Source organism: Pinus tabuliformis, chromosome J (genome assembly GCF_031772625.1).
Source record: "Pinus tabuliformis cultivar Carrire ecotype Pingquan chromosome J, CPIR1, whole genome shotgun sequence".
Taxonomy (NCBI): Eukaryota; Viridiplantae; Streptophyta; class Pinopsida; order Pinales; family Pinaceae; genus Pinus; species Pinus tabuliformis.
The window spans coordinates 404620415-404643108 of NC_142295.1; the positions used below are offsets into that span (position 1 = coordinate 404620415).

Genomic DNA, 22694 nt, shown 5'->3' on the forward strand with positions numbered 1-22694 from the left:
TCGGGGCATCAGTTACCGATAATAATGCTCTACTTATTGTTTCATTATTGTTGGATTATATTCAAGTTGTCTCTTATGTGTTTTTGAGTTTCTTCGAATAGTGCCTTTACGCAGATGCAAAGACAAGTTTTTCTTCTGCTTATTTAGGGAAGAAGATGTTTTGAATTTGCCTGCATTTAGTTGATCTATTGCTTCAGGCTTGTTCGCAACACTGTTTTTCAAACACTGCATTGATTCAAAGATGAAATTATCCTCAATGTTAATGTCAATTGGAACATGAGATGTTTTTGTGCACTGATGCTCTAAATATTCTAGCACTATGTATTGTTTCATTGTTGTTGTGTTATATGAAAATTTCATTTTCTGTGTTTTCAACTTCCTTCGAATAGTTTCTTTAACAAGAGATGCAAAGATAGAATTTTGTTGTACTTGTTTAAGCTACAAGAGGCTTTGAATTGGGTTGCACCAAGATCAGTTATTGCTTCAGATGCTTTGAACTTGGTTGCACCAAGTTCACCTATTATTCGACGTTCAATTTTGCCTATATGTTCTAAAGGTTCATAGTAGACATGACCTATACTTGTTTCAAATTGCAATATGTTCAAAGTTCTAAGTATTGTTTCTGAATTACATATGTTCCTGAATATGGACATTGTAGTTGCAGACCAAATGACGAAATGTATGTTTAGCATTTTGCTTAACAAAGCAAAGACAAATAGATCTCCTTCAATATTTCCCTTGTTATAGGGCAATGCTAATTGTTTTATGCATTCCTTCCAAGTAGCTATTGTTTTGTACTTTTCTATACAACTAAAGTATATATGCTATGCTATGCATCTAATTGCAAATGGGTCATTTTGAACAACTGCATTACAAAATGTTTGTGCAATGATAAGTCGAAGGCATGTCACACTATATCCATTATCTAGAAGATAACAAATTGTTTCAAATGCACTCTCACCATATATGTTATTGAACATGGGCACTCTACCGACACTGGTCATGGCCCTAAATGTTCGATGTTCAAAGATGCATAAGTTAATTTGTTCATATGCAATGTATGTTTGCTTCAAGCACGCAGAAACCATAATAGGGTCATTTTTGCAAAGCAATGGCTCAAAGTGGCCATTTATAGGATCTTCATCGTGAAATAGTATATCATAAGTATTTGTTGCAATTTTTGAATTAAAGTGCAAATACATTTTCAATTTTGGTTTGGACCAAATTCTAAATGGAATTTTCAACCAATTTGATAACCAATGTATACAAAAAATGTCTCCCCATAGTCCTCGAGATTCTAGAGGTATATCAAGTGAAGTTGATCTAGACATTTTTGCAAAATGCAAATCACGATCACTGATGTTGTGTATTTCTGTTAATGACTCTTCATGGAGTTCATGTTGATAAGACATAATTGCTTGCTTATCTTTTTTTGCTAAAGATTTTCTAAAATACTTCACTGCTCCTTTTATTATTTCTATTGATATATATGTACAATGTAGTAAAAGTTGTAAACTATGAAACAAATAGTCTCCAATCACATATGAGAAATTGTTTACTTGAAACAAGTTATCCTTTTCTAAGACAAATGCCAATTTATGTGTTCGAGATGATGTACACATGGCGATATTTATTATGTCAATGTAATTGTAAATGGTGGCATGTATATTGTGTACCTGTTAAAATGCAAGTGTCAATGTCTTCTAAACTATTCCAGCGAATCTTCGGCAAGTGTCTATTGAATTGTTCTAGTTCAAATACATGAAAAAACAAAACATATGATTTATTAGTATAAAAATCTAAGAATAAGATGCATGGTTGTTTAAAAAATGATTTTATTGCCCTTATTTTCATATAAATTTGTATTAGAAATGGTTATTTAACACGTCTTAGTATACCATAACCAAAAAGAGGACAAAATCCTAGAAAATTAAACTAAATTTTGGAAGAGCGAAAAGATATACTAAGGAGGGAGGAGACTGAATTTTGGAGGGGTGAGCCAAATTAATGCCAAGTTGTTGTGAAAATTCCAATTGATTTTGAAGGCTACTGGTTCATCATCCATAGAAACAATTGGCCAAGCTCAATTACTATTTACATAGTTGAGGACAGTTGATCCCATTTAAGAGCCATAACAATGGAAGGCTTCATGCGAAGAGGCCCTAAGATCCCAATCATTAACAACTCCTGTGACTAACCATTAACACTTTCATACTTTACCATATCTGCCACACTAGTGAGGTAGGACAACCAATACTTCCTATGATAATCATCTTAAAGAGAGCCACCATTCCTTCTGCTGATCGAATCCACAAGGTGATCGCTCAAGTGCCCATGTGATCTTCTATGGTAAAATCATTTGTCATGACAGAAATTGCTATGGAGTTGGATGGAATAAGATGTGGTCATGTAGTTAATGTGGAAATACTTGGAAACAGATCTTGTAAGGAGAATGTCGAAGAAATGAACAACATCCCTGGTGTTGAGCTAATTTATGTTCTTAAATTAACACAAGTATTTACTATCAATCCGGGTTGTTTTATTCTTGGAGGCAAACCACTATTTGTGAAGATCTAATATAATCAATGCTTGAAAGATAAATGATTAAAAACTAAGAAGAAATATATCTTAAAACTCTTGATTCAATCAGCTTTAAAAGAGGGAACATTGGAAGAGTTCTTGACTCAAGAAATCTACTTCCACCTCAAGTATTACTTCAATGAATTAGAGATTACAATCAAAGACTCAAGATGCATAAATCATACATGAAAAAGGCTCTTAACTTAAGAGACACTCAAAGCTTTCCATAGTAACTCATTCATCTCAAGATATAAATCTAAATGAAAACAAACCACTTGCATGTAAATGAAAGAGACCAATTCTAATTCACCATTTCATAGAGAGAATGCCCAACTTGAACATTTGTTTCCCAACTCAATTAGATGATGAATAAACCATTAACAAATGAAATCAATCACTATTCATAACCATGATACAATCTGAAATAAGACTTTGAAAAACTAAAGCTATCATCAACCAGATTTGCAATGAAATAAAACTAGTCTAACTTGGAAGTGTACTTAGCTTGGAGTGGGGGCCCTCCACCCTTGCCTTGCACACTTATGAAGATGATATCAGAAGCTTTAGATCAGCAAAACATCCATGTATTGATCAGCAAAATGAAAGTAACATAAGTCTCCAACTCAAGTCTTCAAACCAAAAATATTACAGCATAATAGTATCATATGTCAAGTGTGTTGAGCCATCAAAGTGTGGCTCTTAAATAATGAGTTCATGAAACCAACTGATCTAAAATCACTCTAACAATCATATCTACTTTAGTCCACCTATTCAAGTCGAATCCAACTCCATCATCCCAAGAAATATGACTAATATCATGGAATCCCAAAACAGCCCTATTTAGATGGGATTTCTGGATGACTAGTCATGATTGACTAGCTCCAAAAAGGCATAAGAAAACTCGTTCTGTTGGAACCAAGCATAGGTGGCTTGGTCCTAGTTCCCAAGCTTCCTATTCATGCATCCCATTCGTGCTGAAGTGGCCTGCATCCATATCCAACATGAAGTGATTACGGGAATTTCTGAAATTGCCAAAATTGCACTTAAAATCAAACTTTAATAAAAACTTTAGAAATTGATAAATTAAAGCTAAATACCTGATTAGACATCAAATATTCATTAAAATGAGATGGATGAGGTGAAAATGAGGGATAAATGGATAACTAGATAAGTTTATCAAAGCAAAATGAGATCAAAACTGAAGCCCAACATCTCTCCCATGCTTATGATCAAGCATGTCCCCATGCTTGCTTGCTCCTCTTGGACCTTCTGCCCTCTGAAGTAGATGTTGTACCTGTATCTGTTTCCCTGTTCACACAATCAAATTCTGATTCCTGTTTGGCCTTTAACATTGCTGCTTTAACCTTCTGCTTTTCATATTTAGCTTTCCACATGTTTTTATCTTTTAACCACTGGAATGCCTGTTTGGAAAGCAAATCATTTCTCTTTTGCAACCTGCTTATTTCTTCTTGTAATTGTTCATTTGTTTTCATTAACTTTGCATTATCCTTTTTCTGTGCCTTATTCTCTGATTTTAATTGCCTCTCAACAATTTTACTTATTCCTAGCTGATCTGTTAAGTCTTGGATCTTGGCCAAATTCAGTTCCTTTTCAAAATCCTGGGTGGTTTTCATCAATGATTCTCCTGCATCATTATCAAATATGGAATCTCTCTCAAGGGGTTCTTGTGCTATATCCTGTTCTTCTGGTTTCCTAGGAGAATATGCTTCTACCTCCTGTTCAAAATCAATAGAATTCCTAGTCCTAGGAACAGACATAACAGATGTATCAATCTCATGCATGGCCATATTTCTAGCTCTGGTTCTAGGATAGAAGGGAGAGTTCATTATGCTTTTATCTTCTTGCTCTACTTTGTTTTGTATATCAACAAATTGTTCAATGAAATGATTTTTATGCATAAATTCCTTCCATTCTAACCCCTTTGATTTCACCTGATATTCTACCAAGATTTTAATTAACCCCTGATGATATACCTGTGTTGCCTTTGGCTTGTGCTCCTGTTTCACTGTTTCAACCATTTTGACAAGACTTTTATATAGAAAATATGGCAAGTTTATTCTACCATCTCCTTTTATGTGCTGCAGCAATCTAACATGGTATAGATGAGCAATGCTATACTGTCGGTCACAAGTCAAAAATTTCTGAATAACCATAACTAGTTCTCCCCATGGTTCATTGAACCATTCCCGGGGTATCCCCTTAGCTCTATCAAAGGTGCCTTTCCTGTTCTTTTCAAGGAAGAAAGTCCATGCTTTCTCCTTGAAATGCAAACCCTTATGATATTTTTCTCCTATCATAGGCAACTCTAAGGCTTTGGATAAGAACTCCTGAGTTACGGGGATACTGAGTTCACCTACTTGAGTTTTGTCTTGACTGAAATTATTGATAAACTCCTTAGTTATCTGTTCTGAATGACCATTAAACTTCTGTAGAAATCCTATCATTCCTGACTGATATAATTTTTCTACAGTTTCTTTGCTCCAACTCTCTATTTGAAATCTTGGTTCTACCCGGTTTGTCATGATTTCTGTGAACCAATAAATATAATCTTCTGCTGTTACTAACTTCATTTTGACAAGGATAATGATGATTGTTTTTAAATGAAATTGTAGAAGCAATGAGGCTTACCTGCCCTCTCTGATTCAACTTTAAATCTCTGCTGTCTTTCCTCTGTATAAACCTGTTTCAAACCCCTGTTTCAAGGCACACCACACCTGAATATCCATTATCAATATACTGCCCTCAGTATGTTTTTGAAAAGTAAATACACATATAGAATTAACCATGTTTTCCCAATCATGTGTTATTGTGTATTTAAATAAAAAAATAAGAAAAATTTTTGCTCTCGGCTTCCTCAAACATTCTCTGTGTATTCACAATGGAAATTTTTGCTCTCGGCCTCTTAACAGTTCCTCAAAACATTCCTTGTTTATTCACAATGAAAAAAACATGACTGTATAATGCAAAAATTGCTCTCGGCCTCTCAAAAATTCACAAATATTGACTGTGTTTAATGCGCAAATTGCACTGGCCTTTCAAAATTTTAAAAACATGACTGTGTATACAAGCAACTTTGCTCTCGGCCTAAACCCTCTCATCATTTCACAAAAATATCAAAAAAAATTGCAGACAACGTTTTGAGCCTAGAGGGCTATTCACATGCGCTCGGCCTCATATTCTTACTGCTCAAAACAAATGGCAAACAATTTTTTTAAAGAAACACAGTCAATGAAACCCTCGGCCTTAAGGCACAAAATAATGCAAAGTCGATTTCAATTAGGATTTGCAGTCAATGCAACAAATTTGCAGACAATCCTATGCATTTTAATGGCACAAATATATGAATATATGCGCACAGTGAAACATGAACACGGTTGAAGACTCGTTTTGACATGCACCCCTACAGCATTCCTCTGTTCTTTTTGACAATACCCACGGCATATATTAATGCGTTACAACTCATATATACACACAACAGCACTTTTAAAATCTCAATTTAATGCATATGTCGACATTCTGTTCGGTGCAACCATGTATTCACAAACCCTCATGACTTGTTTGACAGCCGATGACAATGGCGCATATTGAAAACATATACATATGCATTTGAAGACTTGGCGGCTCTTGGCAAACTATAGTTCAACAAACAGTGGTTATAAATACAACAACCCTCACGCTTAGTCATTTAAACCACCTCACCATGTTGGATGCATTTGATTTCTCATTTCCCTCTGTCGTGTAATGCATGCAACCAGTGATTTTAAATGCTTGGCCGATTATTATTGTTTTCACGCCACAGTCTATGCATTAACATTTAATCAATCCTTCCCTACGTGCTGTATACAAAGAGTTATCCCGGATTTTTAGGGTTACCTGGCTGTCACTGGCCGCGTGGGACGCAAACAAACCTTCGAATCCCTTCTTTCTTGGACAGTCGCACTGGTGTCAAACAATGAAACTGTGTGAGTAATGGCGGACTCAATCTTATCTATAGTCGCCGAGCGAAAAGCACTCAAGTTCTCACCTTGTTTGTTTGCCAAACTCGGCTTCTTTGCCTCAGAATTTCCCTTTAAAATTCCTCTCAACTCACTCCTTCTGCCTTTTGCTTTGTTTTTGGCACAAACCCAACTCTCTGAGCTCTCGGCAATGAGGAAATGGTGGTTTGAATCAACGCAGGGATGGTTATTTCATGACCGTTTTCTCCGTATACCCTGCGGTTCATTGTTGGTAGACGTTGGTAGCTGGCCATTTGAATTACTCATGGTCCGCCGTTTCCATCAACCAATACCCTCTGACTGGTGTAACACCGTGTCACCTACCGTATTCTGTGTTGAGCTGTTGGGCTGCGTGGTGAATATGGGTCTTTATTCCATTCACTACTGCTGCATTGTTATCTTACGGCCGCTTCCATACCTTTCACGATAATGATATAACGTGATTATTATCATTCATATTACCTGGCTGTAGCACCACTGTGTGATCATTATCATATGGCGTGTGCAATTATGCCGTAAACTCGTTTCCTCCATTCCATACGATGTATTCATAAGGTTTATGACTTAACTATATAACGTTTGCATGCGCACTGTTATATCATAGTTTTAGTCATATCTTTGTTTATGTCTTATTGCTCCTTTACTATCATATGGAAATGTTACGGTTTGGTGCATTTGATATATATTGCAATATATATATACGCCATAGTTCACTTACCACTGCCGTTGAATGCATACGGCCTCACTTATATCACCTTTATATTGCATGTTCACGGCCTCATTTCTATCACCATTACATTGCCCGCGGTCCTTATATTACTATGTTATATGCTGTTGATTATTTGGATATGCGCCTTAGGGTATATAAATATGTCTTTATATTATTTGCGCAATACACTTATAACCATTGTCTTTAATATATGCGCTTTCTCTATGTCTTTTGAAACATTATTAGGTTATGCTCATTTGAAATCACTTTAGCACCTTATAACCTATAATGTTTATGTTCAATGCTTTAATAACTTTAGCGCATATTCTTATAACATAGTTTTTATAATTTTAAAATGACCCTGGGGTCATGTTTAAAATTATAATCATTCTGATGCTTGACTTCATGTACATGTGAAAAGAGTGGTCCCAGTGTGATCTCTTTGCATTTAAAAAAACTATCTAGGGAAAGTTTATGTGAATGAAATGAAATGGAAGATGAATAGGGAATGTAGGGTATATACTGGGAATGAATATTTGCAGATACTTACTTCAATTAAATCAAAACTAGAAGTTTCTAAAAAAAAATTGAATTTCAAGCACAAAAATGGCTTATGAATATACTCCCTTGGTGTTGTTTGTACAGGTTGAATGTTGAATGCTGTTTGTTCAGGTGGAATGGAATCCAAAATGTTGTGGATAGTAGACTTTTTATTACTGCTTCTTGTTCACTATGCTCCGCTTCTTGAGTTGTTCAGGTCCCTTTGAATAATTTTTTCATTTCAGGTCCCTCTGCAATGCTTCTGAAATATTGTGTCGATTCTATTCTGGTGCTGCTGCAACAAGTTTGCTTCAGGTCCCTTTGCAATACTTCTGAAATGATTTGATCTGCTGCAATCTAAGTTTGCTTCAGGTCCCACTGAATAATGTTTCAACTCAGGTCCCTTCAGGTTCTGCTGCAACAAATTTGCTTCAGGTCCAAAGTGATCAACATAATACCTTAGCTGTAACAGCTAAAAGCTTGCTTCAAGACTCTCCCTTGTTGAATGTTTGACTTGTCCTCAAGTCAATTGTGGAAAGGTCCTGCATTGAAATGATGTGAGAATAGTAAAACAAGAATAGTGAATTCATAGAGTCCAGGTTTCCCTGGTTTTCCCCTATGAATTCGTGTTTGCTTAGTGCCAGTTGCCTGGTTTTCACCAGCAAACAATTTTTTTTTTTTTTTATTTATTTATTTTTTTTTTTTTTATTATTTATATATATATATCTATTGCTTTATTCTTTTTCTGAACTGGAAGATGGCAGAGCCATAATTTCCAGTTCTGATTCTTCTACCAGTTGTTTCATGAATGTCTCTTTACTAATAGGCTGATGATAAACTTTCAGCCTATGACCATTTACAACAAATGAGGTGGGGTCCTGGTCAATGGTCTTTATCTTCACTGCTCCATTATCAAAGATTTCCTCGATTTCATATGGCCCAAGCCAATGTGTGGTAAATTTTGCCTTGAAATCCTTGAACTTGGAGTCAAATAATAAGGCCCAGTCTCCCTTCTGAAATGTCTTGGTTTTAATATATCTGTCGTGCCATTTCATTCTTTGCTCTTGTACCAATCTTGTATGCTCTATAGCTTGCTGACGATGCTCATCCAATTGATTCAGCTCCATGATCCTTTGTTGTTGTGCTTCTGTCAAGTCTATGCCCAATTCAGCTGCTAGCCTAAATGTTTGTATCTGGAACTCAATAGGCAATAAGGCTTCTTTCCCATAGACCAACTGATATGGACTAAACCCAGTTGTATTTTTCCATGTTATTCTGTAAGCCCATAATGCATCCTTTAACTTCTCAGACCAATCTTTCCTATTCAGCTGAACTGTCTTAGTCATGATGTTTTCTAAGACCTTATTTGTGGATTCTACTTGACCATTTGCTTGAGGGTGATATGGAGTAGACTTTCTGTGTTTAATCTTGTATTTCTCTGTCAGATCCCGTACTAACTTTGATGTAAACTGTGTTCCTTGATCTGTCACAATTTGTCTAGGTACTCCATATCTCACAAAAATTTCTTCAAAGAGGAATGTGACCACTGTGTCTTCAGTTGCTCTGCTCACTGCTTTGGCTTCTGCCCATTTTGTTACATAATCCGTGCATACCAGAATGTATCTTTTTCCATTTGACGGTGGATTAATGGGTCCAACAAAGTCAAGTGCCCACTGTTCAAATGGCTCAATGAGGACTTGAGGCTTGAGCGGCATTTCATCTGACATGATAGGTCTTCCTATTCTTTGGCAACTGTCACACTGTTTGACATATGCCTTAGAATCCTTGAAGACAGATGGCCAGTAATAGCCCAGTTGCAGCACCTTGTATGCTGTTCGTTTGTCTGCAAAATGACCACCACATGGTTCGTCATGACATGCCCTGAGTATATCTAGTATTTCATCTTCACGCACACACTTTCTAATCATTAGATCTGAACCAGTATAAAACAAATCACCATTCACCCAGCTATATCTAGAACTTTCTCTAACAATTTTCTTTCTTTGCTTACTTGTGAATTGAGTTGGAAATTTTCCAGATGACAAGTAATTAGCAATATCTGCAAACCAAGGTGTTTTCACTGTTATGGCAAACAGATGTTCATCAGGGAAGTTGTCTATCACAGGATTTGGGTCTTCTGGTGATTGGATACGGGAAAGAAAGTCAGCCACTTGGTTTTCTTTGCCTGGCCGGTCTTGGATTGTAATATTAAATTCTTGCAATAACAGGAGCCATCTTGTAATTCGTCCATTAGTGATGGGTTTGTTCATCAAGTATTTTATTGCTGAATGATCTGTGTGAACAAAAACTTGATATCCTGTTATGTAATGTCTGAATTTGTTTACTGCATGTATGACGGCTAACATTTCCTTTTCAGTGACTGTATAATTTGTTTCTGCAGGTGTCAAATTTTTACTGATAAAGTATATTGCATAGTTGAACAAATTTTCTTTCTGTCCCAAAGAGGCACCTATTGCTGTATCTGATGCATCAGTGGAAATATGAAATGGCAAAGACCAATTTGGTCCTCTAAGTATGGGTGCCACTGACAGCTTATCTTTTAAGATTTGAAAAGCATTCTGACAGCTATTTGTCCATTGAAATTCAACATCTTTTGCTAATAATTTAAACAGGGGTTGAGCTATTTTGCTAAAGTTTTCTATGAACCGTCTATAATAGCCTGCATATCCCAAGAAACTTCTGACCTCCTTCTGTGTTGTAGGTGGCATCAGGTTAACTAGGACTTGTATTTTAGCTGGATCCACCTTAATTCCAGAAGCGGAAATATGGTGTCCCAGCACTATACCCTCTGTCAACATTATGTAGCATTTTTCGTTACTTAAGGACAGATTTGTTTCAATACATCTCTTCAAGACTTTCTCAAGATTGTTCAAGCAATCATCATATGTGTTTCCATACACTGTGAAGTCATCCATATAAACTTCTACACATTCATGGACTAGATCAGCAAATATCGCAAGCACTGCTCTTTGAAAAGTTGCAGGTGCATTGCATAAACCAAATGGTAAAACATTATATGCATAGGTTCCCCATGGGCACGTAAATGTAGTTTTGTCTTGGTCTTCCTTTGCTATTCTAATCTGATTGTATCCGCTAAACCCATCCAAGAAAGAAAAGTATTTCTTTCCAGCCAAGGAGTCTAACACCTGATCAATGAATGGTAGAGGAAAATGATCTTTTAATGTAGCTTTATTTAGCTCTCTATAGTCTACACATACCCTCCACTTTCCATTTTTCTTTGGTACAACTACCAGTGGAGAAACCCATTGACTATCCGAAATAGGATAGATGAATCCAACATTTAACAGTTTTTGTAATTCTTCTTTTACTATTTCTTTTATCATTGGATTCATTCGTCTTTGAGGTTGTCTAACAGGTTTCAGTTTATCATCTGTGTAGATGTGATGGATACATGTATTAGGATGAATTCCTTGCATATCAGTGTAATCCCAGGCAAATGCTTTTGAGTATCTCTGTAGTAATGCAATTACCTCTTGTTCTTGTTGTGATTGCAGCTGGGTTCCAATATTTAAATGTTTTCCAGGATATATCTCAATTGTTTTAATGGTTGGGTTGTTGATTGTGTTTACAGGAAAGATGTCTACCAAAGAGTTTTGCATTGTTCGAATAGTACATGTTTCCTGAAAACATTGATTCAGAAGTTCATTTGCAGCTTCATATTGAACTTTTCTAAGCTGCTCTGAAATACTTGGCTCTGAGATAAAAAGATCCATCAAATCTTCATTCTCTTCTTCTTCTCTAAAATCAAAGAATTGATTTATACTTAAAACTGCTTTTGTTTGTTGCTTTTCTTCGGTTTCAAGTATTGATTCTAAAGAAGTGGATTGTGCAGGTGAATAAAGAGTGATATGTTTCTTTTCATCTCCATGTGAAATTATCATACTTCCAGATCTGCATCCTATGAAGGCATCAGCAGTGGCTAACCATGGTCTGCCTAAAATTAAAGGATGTCCTCCCAAGTTTGTCTTTGGTTGCAGGATCAGGAAGTCAACAGTATATTCCCATGAGTCCAAGGAGACTATGATATCTTCTAACATTCCTTCAGGAACAACTTTAGATCTATCTGCTAATTCCAAAACTGTTGAAGTTGATCTAATGTTGTTTAATTGCAAAGTTTTCATTGTCTCCATTGTCATTACATTGATAGCTGCTCCCAAGTCTATTAAAGTGTTTGGTACAGAGAAATTGTTTATTGATATGGTAACCATTGGAATACCAGGGTCAATATATTTTTCTACCATAGGTTGAGTAGACATGAGACTTGCTAATTTTCCAATGACTTGGACTGTTGTAGGATCCTTTTTCTTTCTTTCTTTTCGAATGCATAATTCCTTTATTGTTTTTGCATATATGGGTATTTCTTTAATAGCTTTAAACAACGGAATCTTTACATATGCATTTCTTAACTCATCTAAGATATCAAATTTAGGAAGGGTTATTTGATTTTGATTTTGTTGTTCTACCAACCTTTCAGGATAAGGTGGTGTTTGTGTTGTAACATTTGTTCCTTTCTGATTTTGTATCTTTGGTTGTGATGTTTCAGATGACTCTCCTTGTTCATTTGGTTCTTCTACTATTGGAGGAGAATCCTTTTTAACTACTTTTCCAGACCTTAGATGGACATCATTCAAAGGAAGAATAGAATAAGTTGGAAAATATGCTGCTTCTTCTACAATGTATGCTGATTTGTCCACTTTGTTATTTGGATTGGCAACCGGTTGAGCTGGCAATTGTGTTGGTCTGGGTTGATTCGAAGGTAACTGTAACTGTTGTTGTTGTGGGAATAATGGTGGTGGATTCTGCTGCTGGAATGGATATGCAGAATTTTGTTGCGGAAATGGCATGGATGGAGGATATGGAAATGATTGTTGGTATTGTTGCTGGTAAGGTTGTTGATATTGTTGAGACTGTTGTGGCTGTTGGTTTCCATAACCATATCCTCTCCAACCTTGTACAGGTTGTTGTGGATATTGTTGTGGAGGCCAAGCTTGCCATGGCATAGGAGGGGCCCAAGGATTATAAGATGGATAAGCATAATTTTGCTGAGGGATTTGTTGTTGATTTGGCTGAGGCATTCTAGGTGGCCATGGTCTTCTTGGTGCAACATAATAGAAACCTTCTGCTCCTTGCATGTCATCCATGGAAGGAGTTTGCAATTCTTTCAATGTTACACAATTTTCAGTGGAATGATTGCCTGTACAAAGACCACACACTTGAATGCTATCTAAAGGACAGTCTCTTAGAGGATGTTTCTTTTTACATTTTGAACAAAATATTGCTAAGGCTTGTTCTTGTTTGCCTTTAGCACATCTACTTGTGTCCCTAATGTACTCAAAAGATCTGTTTTAAAATTTTCCAATAGACTTCCTATTTCAGCCCTTGTTATCCCTCCTGCAGCTGACTTTGCTGCCTTAGAACTTACTTCTCTTCTTCCGGTTTTTGATCTTCCTCTAGAATATTTCTGACATAACTCGACAATTTCATCAAATGGAAGATTTGAAATATTTCCTTTACCCATTACATTTAAAATGTCAAGGTATTCATCTCTTATGCCTTTGAGGAAGATTGTGCGAACAGTTTCTTGGTTTAGGGAATGTTGTTTAGACTTCTGAAGATTATATGCAAACCGTTCTAAGTATTCTTCTAGATTTTCATCTTCTTGCTGTGTCATTCTAAACACATCTTCCTTTGAATCTCTAGATCTACAATAAGGTTGGTATTTCTTAAGGAAGACAGTTCGCATATCATCCCAAGAGGCTATTGTTTGTTCTCCTAACCCCATAAACCATTTTAATGCTGCTGCTTTTAATGTTGCAGGAAAAAGACGAAGCTTATGGACATCATCAGTATAGCCATATGTTCTACATAAGATATCGAATTCAAACATGAATGAATCCGGATCTTCTGTAGACATTCCATAGAAGTTTGGCAACACAGAAGGTGGAATGTTTTTCATCTTTACTTCTTCTCCTAGTATTGCACTTGTATCTATTATTGGGAAACCAAATGTTGATTCTTGGTCAAGTCCATCTTCTTGTCTTTTTCTATCATTTTCTAGCTTCCTATCATTTTCATTTTTCATGTCTTCCTCTCTCTTCCTCCTCCATTCTCTTTCTTGTCTTTCATTTTCAGCTCTTTGTTCATTATCATTAAGATGAACTGATCCATGTCCTTCTGCCATTGTTTGATTTGTTTCAATTTCAGGTGGAGTTTCAAGTGGAGATTCAAGTTGTGGGAAGATAGGAGGATTGATGGGTGGAAAGACAAGTTGTTTTCCTTTCTCTTTTGGTTTTCCGGAAGTGGAGAGTTTTTGCTTTGCTTCCCAAGCTGACAAAGTTTGCCTTTCAATCAAGGTTAATCTTTGGCCACTCCTTTGTTTTTCAATCAGCTCTTCAATGATTGGATTACCAGTAACAGGTGTATGTGATGATCCTATCTCTACTTGTGGGGGGTTTTTGATAAATCTACCTTGAGGATCTCTAACTCTAGGCATAAAGAAACATAATTAAAGAAATGAAATGTAACTAATGTTTTTGGATTTTATCTCTCTATTGACTATGTTGATATTTGCCTCCCCGGCAACGGCGCCAAAATGTTGAGCTAATTTATGTTCTTAAATTAACACAAGTATTTACTATCAATCCGGGTTGTTTTATTCTTGGAGGCAAACCACTATTTGTGAAGATCTAATATAATCAATGCTTGAAAGATAAATGATTAAAAACTAAGAAGAAATATATCTTAAAACTCTTGATTCAATCAGCTTTAAAAGAGGGAACATTGGAAGAGTTCTTGACTCAAGAAATCTACTTCCACCTCAAGTATTACTTCAATGAATTAGAGATTACAATCAAAGACTCAAGATGCATAAATCATACATGAAAAAGGCTCTTAACTTAAGAGACACTCAAAGCTTTCCATAGTAACTCATTCATCTCAAGATATAAATCTAAATGAAAACAAACCACTTGCATGTAAATGAAAGAGACCAATTCTAATTCACCATTTCATAGAGAGAATGCCCAACTTGAACATTTGTTTCCCAACTCAATTAGATGATGAATAAACCATTAACAAATGAAATCAATCACTATTCATAACCATGATACAATCTGAAATAAGACTTTGAAAAACTAAAGCTATCATCAACCAGATTTGCAATGAAATAAAACTAGTCTAACTTGGAAGTGTACTTAGCTTGGAGTGGGGGCCCTCCACCCTTGCCTTGCACACTTATGAAGATGATATCAGAAGCTTTAGATCAGCAAAACATCCATGTATTGATCAGCAAAATGAAAGTAACATAAGTCTCCAACTCAAGTCTTCAAACCAAAAATATTACAGCATAATAGTATCATATGTCAAGTGTGTTGAGCCATCAAAGTGTGGCTCTTAAATAATGAGTTCATGAACCAACTGATCTAAAATCACTCTAACAATCATATCTACTTTAGTCCACCTATTCAAGTCGAATCCAACTCCATCATCCCAAGAAATATGACTAATATCATGGAATCCCAAAACAGCCCTATTTAGATGGGATTTCTGGATGACTAGTCATGATTGACTAGCTCCAAAAAGGCATAAGAAAACTCGTTCTGTTGGAACCAAGCATAGGTGGCTTGGTCCTAGTTCCCAAGCTTCCTATTCATGCATCCCATTCGTGCTGAAGTGGCCTGCATCCATATCCAACATGAAGTGATTACGAGAATTTCTGAAATTGCCAAAATTGCACTTAAAATCAAACTTTAATAAAAACTTTAGAAATTGATAAATTAAAGCTAAATACCTGATTAGACATCAAATATTCATTAAAATGAGATGGATGAGGTGAAAATGAGGGATAAATGGATAACTAGATAAGTTTATCAAAGCAAAATGAGATCAAAACTGAAGCCCAACACCTGGTTTGTCTGATTGTGGTCGGATTGGAGGGAATGGACACGAAAAGGAAATGCATCAAAATTCATATTTTGATCTAGAAAACTTAGATTTTGGTACGACACTTGATGGGCCTACTTCATTTGTAAGTACTTAGATATAAATTACTTTACGTCCTCATCTACAATATCTAGTTCATTTTTCCCTCTTATTTTTATTTTTGAACCCTAATTATTATGTAGGATACACAGTTCCTTTTTTTTCATGACTTGATCCAGCATCTGAAAGCAACATGTTAATAATAAAAATTGTCTAATATGAAGATAATCTAGGTCATGCATGCAAGTATATCTACGTAAGACAAAGAATGGTGAGAGTTACATAAGAGTTCCTAATTTGGGGGGATGGGTGTTTTACATTTGTATCTACATACAAAAGATGGGGTATTGTCCAAATGATTGATTTGCACTAAAAGATAACTCGACACAAAAAGAATGATTAACATAGTTTCATATGTACATAGAGGATGAACACTAAATAAGGGAATTATGACATATTTTGTGTGACAAATATTCTTTTAAAGTTGCAGTTTTAATTTTTTTAGGGTTGTACTGAAATATATATTGGTATAGGAGGATCCTTGATTCATGGCTATTGGGACTTAATCTAGTAAGCATGTATGAACACGTTGTCTAAATTGATCACTTGCCCACTTTAATGTGTTTTATTGGAGACTTGGTCAACTTTCATCGTTATTCTCACAATTTTGTACTGTGTACAAAGTAACACAAATGAATGTTGAACATAGGTGCAGTGCCAACAATTGACTTTTTACTTGCATACTTACCCGGTACTTCTTTGCTTGAGTGTGAGCCATTTTCAATTTTGATAGGTCTCAACTACACCACGGGTCCTCTTCGGGTTGGGGTTTGCTAGATGAATCTTATAAGGAATCCGATTCTAAGACTCTTATTGTACTATTGTACAGCGTAAGACCAAGAATCGAATTTACATTTTCTGTTACGGTAAATAGGCTTGTAGGAGCCTTGGTTTAGCACTAGTATCAAGTTATAATGGGTCTAGTGAACAACTTAGGATAAAGGAGTTAGTATAAGGATATTATCTAATTCTAAGTACTATAGTCTATTCCTATTGAAGGATTGAAGCTCTTAAAAATCCCTATTTCTTCCCTCATCCCTTAGGCCTGATACTAATATTACAACGTGTCTTAACAACAATAGAATAATGGTATACTATTGTCTAAAGGGTGAAGATATGGATAAGTAGGGTAACTGGTTACTCCTTGTAATTAGTCATTATTTCTTGCACACTTAATCACTCCATTCTTTTGTAAGATTTCATTGGAGACCCTAGTTCCGCTTTGATGTCCAACCTAAGGACTAAACAGATGCCTTGTTCTCATCTCAAACATCAACGAGTGTTTCATAACCCTGTTGAGATAGCTGAGTCTTCAATTCCTCTGAAACTTTGTAAACCTCCTTTCCCTCTCTCCAAGGTTCCGTCCATAATCTACATTTCTCCCATTGTGCATCTTCCATGCTAAAGAGTTACCTAACACAGAGAACAATAACACAAGAGCTAATCTTTCCAAAAAGATGATCCAGTAGAATATTTCCTTCTGAGGGTTGTTATCCATTTTTGCAAATGGAAAGAGTTCAATGTATTTCTTGATGATGATATCTTGACAGAGACGTTCAATAGATATGGTCCTCTGAATGTTTTTTGCAGCAAGGGCTCTCCTAAATAGATGAATGTGAATTAAAACCTCATTCTGTGCAGTCTTCGGACTTTGCATGAGGTGGCCTTTTAGGATAGTTGAAGAACTTTGATAACAACCAATGAAGTATATGATGAACTTTTTCATGCATGTTAAGGTCAGAAACTAGTCAAGTTCTCTTAACAAGATTATGTATTTTGCTAGATTCCAATTTAATTCATTCCAACCAACTGTTGTATTAATAATTTTTGTATTTGTACGGGTCATGCTCGGAGGCTATTTTGCTTTGAAAAGAGTTGAATATCCATCTACAGATTTATTATATCCATTTCCATTTGGAATCAATAAATTGTTAAAAAGTTCTATCGCCGCCCTCGGAAGTAATAAATACCCTATTGATATTCATTTTTATCTTTAGTATATCAGCACTATTTATGGAGGAACAGAAAAAGGGACTGATGTAGTATGGTCGGATGTGTGCCAGTATTTGCTTAATTATAATTTATAATTTATATTCCCAGAATGACACTGCAACTTGGGAAAACCCCGAAAGTTGGACCAATGAACTAATTAGGGTGGCGAATTGGGGTCTCTCAACTATTTTTGTTGTCTCTATTTATTTCGATATTTATCTCTATTATATGTACATCGTATATAGAAAGACAGAAAAATAGGACCCAACTAATATGTTCGTCGCAGTTTTCAGTTATAATTTAGTTTTCAGCATGGCATTACCACTGTGTGCAATTCAGTACTAGTTTGGAGAATTGATGGCTTGGACTTCCTTGATTGGATATGCTACGCCAATAGCAATTTGGCATGTTCTGCGATCATTAATTAATTAACCCTGCTTCATGCCAAGCAAATCTTCCCACAATCGTATTGAGGGAGGGCTAACCAAATCCATTTTCGTAGTGAATTTCCTTTAAAGCAGTCAAGGTAGTGCTTGTACCATGATTCAAATAGTTGAAAGACGTTTATTTATCGTAAAATGTGGATGGAAATGCCTCAGACATCACTGAAATAATACTAGTATTCATGCTATCATAAACGTGAATCCAATTTACCTCATTGGCTGAGAAAATATTTGTTTTTCTAACAACTAAGTTGAGCCATCTTCACCCAAGCAGAGCCTATGGATTCCCAATTGTTCTTCTAACAACTAAGTTGAGCCATCTTCACCCAAGCAGAGTCTATGGATTCCCGTCATAGCTAATTCTAAGTTGAGCCATCTTCACCCAAGCAGAGTCTATGGATTCCCGTCATAGCTAATTCTAGGTGCCAGGAACAGTTAAAGAATTCCTCTTCCTCTTTGATCTGCTCCCTATTTGCAGTCCATGAAACAACGATGCTGATCATTTAATTTCTGCAAGGTGGAAGAAACAAAATAGCAAACCCAGGTAGTGGAATTACTTCCTTGCCATTCTCATTTTTTTTATTGGAGGCCTTTGAGACATGACATGGTTCCTTTCTTGGAGGAGGCCTTTGAGATGACATGGTTCCTTTCTTGAGGAGGCCTTTGAGATGACATGGTTCCTTTCTTGAGACTACCGAATGCAGAAGAGGTAGCCTCTGTCTTGACCGCATTAACAACATGTGCTATCTATTTTCTGGACTGTAAGTTATCATAGACATTCTCATGTCTCCCCTCTACCTCCTGGCCAAAAGGTTTTCTTGCTTTCTCATAAAGACATACACATATAAGTAGATAGACAGATAGTTCGAACAGAAACTGCCTTAATGTATTTTGTAAAGTTTAAAGCGAGTTTTCCCATCCTGAAAAAACAACCCTTCTTTCCAAAGCCATGTGTTTCTAAGATTTTCATTTCTTTTAAGTTTCTATAATATATCACAAATAATTTGATTCAAGCTTTTCGGTTGGATTCAAACAAAAAATTGTACATATGGATAACAATCCTCTGACGGCCCATCCCTTTAATATAAAAATATGCACCAGCTATTTGTTCCTGAATGGCTTTACTAGGTTGTTCCCAGCTCTTGGAGCTGTGATTAGAAGTTGGCAATTGAATTAGGCTATTAAGATGTTTGCCATAACGATTGTTCGAGTTATTGAAAACCCTCCAGCATGACAACTAACGGTAATGCTACTGTATACATCCCCAAAATTTGCAACACCGCCCCAGGCAACAGTGGAAACACGGGAAGAAATGCCTCAGATATCCCAATTTGTTTACTACTTAGCTAAATTTTAAACTTCAAATTTTCAATATGATATTTCTATTTTAGCATTTTAGTCTATTGCAGCATGCTTATCGAAGGCCAAAGGAACTGTAAATATAGAAAATCTCATCCTATTCCTCAACAGCATATCCATTAGACTTGCCAGCCATTGACAAAGAGCAAAGCCCAAGGTGGGCAATGAGCAGATTGCAGAATCATCTGAAAGCTCTTTGCGCGGTCTGCTTCTGATTTGGTAAATAAATACCCTGCTTTTCATTTATTACACTCTGTTCCAAATTGCCGTGGGATGTTGATTCAGCTCTAGTATTGGGGACTGGCCATTAAGACTTGCTGAGCTCAACCCGAGGTCCATAGGCTTGCTGCGGAGGACAGTGATGTTATTATTATGAGTTTGAGAAGATAGGAATTTAGTTATCATGGCATTAGAAGGTAATGGAAATTATGTGTTTGATGATCTCACAAACTATAACAAGGTTTCTACTAATTCAGCCCCGAATTATCAAGCATCTTCTGCGAGTCGGCATTCTGCCATTGTGGGCTGTGTTGTGAACATGAATAACAAGGTTTCTACTAATTCAGCCCCGAATTATCAAGCATCTTCTGCGAGTCGGCATTCTGCCATTGTGGGCTGTGTTGTGAACATGAACCACCATTCATCTGTTCAAGCAACAACACAGTGCTCGTTTCGACCTGTTAACTCTTCTTATAAGTTAGATGAACTCTTGCCATTTTCAGTCCAAGTCCTGGACAATCTGAACGGAAGAAACGCAGCAGGATTGTCCAGCACTACTTCGATTGATTTATGCATCAAAAGTTTTTAAGAAGTTTTGCACACTTTAAGGGGTGAAGCTAAAGTATAGTATCCTATATTCCCTGCAGCAGAATTTGATTACAGAGGAAGAATAAAAATTAGTCGAGAGTGAGAAGGTGCATGCTCAAGGGTGCTGGATTGTTGAACTCTTTCCATGCAGAGGCAGTTTCTGAGATAGCATATGTCCAGAACAACCTACCCACTTCAACATTGCAGAAGAAAACCCCTTCAGATATGGCGTGGTAAAGAAGCTCAGCATAAAACATTTGGGGACCTTTGGAATTCCACAATGCACATAATATGGATGAGAAACAAACAAGTTTCAATAGGTATGGGGAAATTTTATGTGAAAGAGATTGAAAGAATGTGTTATAATATCTTTTGAAAAGAATAAAAGAATAGATATACAGGTCGGGACGCATCTACAGGCATAGTGGATGCACCACCGTCTTCTTCCTACGCCCGTGGGATTAGGATTACAAAAATGATTATACCAAAGGATGGCAAGATTTGGTAGCCGGATCCCACATAGCCGGCAGCAGATATGCCCGTCCATTAACTCCGCGGGCATTGTAGCTCGCCCCACTTGTTTTATCCATCAGAAGCTCCCCGGGGAAGCCCGGGTAAGCCCCCTTTCCATATATTCCGGAGCAGGCGGAGACGGCCTCTAAAGGTGCAGCGGCATCCCCTTGGAAGTAGCCGGTGTTGAATGGATTAGTGGCTGCTCCTGCCAGAACAGCGGCAATGTTGATGATCATGCCATCGATGCCCACGTCTCCGTTTGGTGCCACCAGGGGAGGAGTCTGGGGTCCATACATGGGCTGATGAAACGGCCACGCGCACTGTCCAGGACACTGACTCGCAGAATTCCCAACCCACGCGTATGGAATTAGCTGCTCATGCTTCTCCTCCTTCCCCTGCATCATTCGGCTTCCTGTACTTGATAATACATTGAGATTGAGATTGGCATGGAATCCGCAGGAGCTCATGCAGAAACCCTCCACGGTGACATCCTCGGACGTGAGCACCAAGTACACAGCATTGGCATTCCCGGGTGATTTCCTCGGTGGCAGAGCACCCGACTTGAGGGCAGCTTCAACCAGAGCAGCAATGTCAGTCCTCTTGAGTGACTTGCCGAGGGAGTATTGTTGGTCCACCTTCTGCTTTCCAAGCATTACAACACTGGATGTGGATGGGGCGGCCTTGTTGTTAGAGTGGGTGCCCTCGTACTTGTGCGTGGTCTTCCACCAAGTGGAGGCGAAGGGCTGATTTGCCTTTCCCTCTGACGTCTTTGCCCCAAGAGATTGTACAAAATCCCCCACAATGGAGCGTTGAACAGGGGTGAACTGCCCATACCAAATCAAATGGAGAGGGATCACCCCACTGGCAGAGAGCAGAGGACCATCATGGTAAGTCAAAACAACAGATGCCTCTTCCACCAAAGCAGAAAGTTTCCTGGACTGTCCACCAGCAGCAGCAGATGCCCACAATACCGCCATACAAAACACGCCCATCTGCAGGATCACAGTGAGTCGAAGCCGCGAACCACAAGCAGCCATTTGAATTTTGAAGGCAAGCTGGTAAAATACCTTGCAACCTTCACTGACACTATGGATCGATCAGAAGAGAATCGAAGTCGCTTATAACAACAATCGAGAAAGAATGAAGCTACAAAAACTGGTAGTGGGATAGAGCAGGGAAGAAAAGATAGTTGTGAGATTGAAGAGCAGAGGAGAGGGATTAGGTTTAAGTAGGGGGAGTTGTGGAAGCGAGGACGCGGTTACGCAGAAGGAGGTGGGGACAGCAATGGACAGAGGGGTGCCATGCTGGGCGGCATTAGAGAAATAATTAATATTCACCGCGTAGGTAAAGAGGTTTGGAACGTTCCAAATGCCAAATCCTCCGTTAGAAAAAGTGATGTGGTGCGTGCAGGTGAGGGGAGAGGATGGAGATATTCCTAATTTCCTACTTTCTTCCCAATTTCCTCTTCCTCATGGATGCGCGTGCGTCTCCACTATCCTTCAGTGGAGACAACTATCCCGCCGCTAACGATGAGGAGTGTCTCTGGTGGAGACAACTATTATAATTATTATAATGAACGCATTTTGGGTTCCTTCCAGCTGGAGGCGCGGGGGCTAAGTTGTCATTTTAATGTGTTGTCAAATAAAAGATATA

At 37.3% G+C, this 22694-nt stretch overlaps 1 pseudogene; it reads right to left on the reverse strand.

Moving 5' to 3' along the window:
• Window positions 1-20875: 20875 nt before the first annotated feature.
• LOC149227529 (protein EXORDIUM-like 2 pseudogene) lies at window positions 20876-22256 on the reverse strand (annotated as a pseudogene).
• Window positions 22257-22694: the final 438 nt, after the last annotated feature.